This window comes from Mus pahari, chromosome 1 (assembly GCF_900095145.1).
Source record: "Mus pahari chromosome 1, PAHARI_EIJ_v1.1, whole genome shotgun sequence".
NCBI lineage: Eukaryota > Metazoa > Chordata > Mammalia > Rodentia > Muridae > Mus > Mus pahari.
The window spans coordinates 125,520,098-125,523,685 of NC_034590.1; positions in this window are offsets into that span (position 1 = coordinate 125,520,098).

Here is a 3,588-nt window from a genome sequence, read left to right on the forward strand (position 1 = left end):
GGAGTGGGTGGGTAGGGGAACAGAGGTGGGGGGAGGGGTATGGGAAACTTTCGGGATAGCATTTGAAATGTAAATAAAGAAAATAATAATAAAAAAGGAAAAAAAAAGAAACAGGTGAGTAGTAAAATTCATAGAGGGGGCATTCTCACTGTTCATGAGAAAAAGTCTTCCTCCATAGTGAAGTGGATTTGTCTCCTTCCTATAGAAATGGGTCATAAAATATCTAAAGAGGCTGTTTTCATTAGAGACCTGAAGGGCTCTCTCAGAGAAAGGGGAGTGAGCGTAAAAAAAAAAAAGATTTAATAATTTTTTATTTTTATAGATCAGACATATTCCTGGCTTATCATTGATGGGGCAGAGATTCACTGTAAAAAAATGGCAAATGGTGGGTCAAGAATTAAACGGAAGATTGGCTAGACATGGCCCCAATGCTGTCCCTGCAACTGTTCTCTCATATTGGAGGCTGATTCATGATTTAATAGAAAGTGCAGCAGAAGACTTTGACAAAAGTCAGCTTTTGTCGGTCGCAGAATATTGTCTCTGCCCTCTGTCTTGAGAGGCCTCAGAGGCCTCCCTTATTCCCAAGAAATAGGGTCCTTCACAACCCTCTTCAATAATTATATACATGCCAGAACCGCAGCTGGCTCCTCTTTATCCTCTTCTCCCAGAGGACCCACTTCCCAACCAGGTTCCACTGATTAATCCGGTCTTTGAAAGAACCCAACCAGAATTTGAGACCTTTAGGATGCAGATATTGTAGAAGCTGAGATGGCTCCTTATCACAATCCTGACTGGCTGTCACTTGCCTCGGTGCCCATACAAGGGCTCCCTCCCTACCAGCCAAATGTCTGTGTGCCCACTTTCGTGCATTCAGTTTTAGCTGCAGCCATTCTAATAGAGGTCAGAAACAAACTTGCATCTCAGGTCGCGGAGCTACAGGAAGTGTTATGCCTCCAAAAGCAGTTTACCCAGCTTTCAACTGAGCTCATCTCACTACATGAGTCCCTGAGAGAGACACTTCTCACTCCTCACATGGCTTTCTTGAGCAGTCTTAAAGGGAAAGTGTCCATGGAAGCCGCCAGGCCCAAAGCTTTGGCTTTTCCTGTAATTACTCACTCTGCCAGAGCAGCAGACCCTGTCTAGGACACAGTGCCTGCTGATGCTCTCCCTTCCCCCTCGGGCTGCCGTTTTCTGTGCAGTGCCTAGCAGTCAACTTAGAACTGGTTCGGACACAATATGAACTAAGCAGTACCCCCTGAGCTTGTGTCTCTAGCTGCATATGTAGCAGAAGATGACCTAATCGGCCATCACTAGGAATAGAAGCCCCTTGGTCTTGCAAACTTTATATGACCCAGCACAAGGGAAGGCCTGGGCCAAGTAGTGGGAGTGGGTGGGTAGGGGAGCAGGGGCGGGAGGGGCGTATAGGGAACTTTCGGGATAGCATTTGAAATGTAAATAAAGAAAATAATAATTAATTAATTAATTAATTAATTAAAGTAGACTACTCAAAAAAAAAAAAAAAAAGAACTGGTGCGGACCAGGGGAATCTGACTGTTTGATTAAAACAAAGCATCTCAAAGGCCCGAGGTGGAGTGTTAACATGATGTGATTTCTGCCTAGTGCTCTAAATGTCAAAGTAAAGAAATTCAATGAAGCTCAGATAAACAGTGGGAGTAACTATGACTCTCTTAAGGTAGCCAAATGCCTTGTCATCTAATTAGTGATACACTGTAGGATCAAAGACCTCAATAAAATGATTCATCTCTGCCATGATGTAGACACCTTTAGCCACAAGATGTCGAAAGCAGTTCACCTCACAGTTTGCGCAGCCCTTCATCAGACTGGCCTTGTGGTATAACGGTGTGCATCTGACTCCAGATCAAAGGTTGCATGTTCACGTCTCTCCTGAGAAAATTTAGATTCACTTGTTTTGGGGCTTTGAACTGTTTCCTAACAGGATTCTCTCACAAAAGGTTCATTTAAGGAAAGATTCATTACAGATTCTTAATGATTTTCAATGCTTGCTAGGGAATATAAACTGGCTCCGCCCCTATTTGAAGTTTACAACAGGAGAATTAAAACCTTTGTTTGATATTTTGTGTGGAGACTCAGATACATCCTCCTCACACATGCTGACTCAGGAAGCACAAGTATCACTGGCAAAGGTCAAACAGGCTATAAATGAACAAAGTTTTGGGTATTTCTCTCCAGATCTCCAGATCTACTACTCCAGTTTCTTGTTTTCCCTACACTCTTTTCTCCCACAGGCCTCTTATGGCAACTTAAACCTCTGTTCTGGGTACATTTGCCAGATTCTATTTCTAAAGTATTGCCCACATATCCTCAGCTGGTTGCACATATTCTGTGCCTTGGCAGGGAAGCTGCTCTTAGGCTTTTTGGTAAAGATCCTGACATTATTGTCCTTCCTTAGCATATATTCCACGTCCAGTGGTTAATTCAACACAGTGATTATTGGGCAGTTAATTGCACCTCCTTTCAAGTTGTGATTGACAATCATTACCCTGCTGACAAATTAGTGCAGTTCCTACACAGGACACCTGAGTTTTTCCAAAGAGAACAAAGTCAACCCCAATTGATGGAGCTGCTTTAGTTTTTACAGATGGCTCCTCCACGGGCACTGTAGCTTTTAGTATCGATGGTAAGATCTCTTGCTTTGTAACAAGCTTCTTCTAGGCACAGCTTGTGGAGCTAGCAGCCATTATTAGAGTATTTGAACTCTTGCCTGAAACTCCTTTTAATTTGTATACAGACAGTGTCTATGTGGCTACCTCTGTTCCCCTTCTGGAGACAGTTCCATATATCAGTCCCTCTACTAATGCCTCTCCACTGTTTGCTGAGCTTCAGAAATTTATTCTTGCTCATAATTTTTCCTTTTTTATTGTCCTTTTTTTATTTACCATATACGTGCTCATTCTGCCTGGGCCATTAACTGAAGGCCACAATGCAGTTGACCAGGCAACCCAGATTGTGGCTTCTGCCTTGTCTACCACTCCTCTTGCAGCTGCTCAACAGGCTCACGACCTGCATCACCTTAATGCTCATACCCTGAGACTTAAATATTCCATTACCCATGAACAGGCATGACAAATTGTCCGGCAGTGCAAGGGCAATGGCACCCCTCCTCATCATGGGAATTTATCACAATAAAAAGCAAAGGGGGCCGAGATGATGGCAAAAATGGTCTTAATTCCCCCACTGGGAAAAACTGTTTCTCCTCTACTCAGGATACCTTGGGCTGGTGTGATCCCCTCATGATCAAGTTCACAGAGGCTGGAAGAAAATATGATTGGATTAACAAAAAAACTCCTTCCTAGGGTTTAAGCCTATATAAGGATTCTAAAGATTTTGGGTTGATATTCAAAATACAGTTAATTAAGACCATCCCTAATCTTAGAAGAAGTGCCATAGGACCAAATCCCATGCTCCATCCTGTGGCCCCTATAATACCCATTGTTTGTAAACTAGCTGTTCCTCGTCAGAGTGGCACTCCTGCCCCCATTGCTCTCTTTCAGCCTACTTTGCCTGCTGGACCTCTCACTTCAGCAGAACTGCTTTTAGACATAGTAA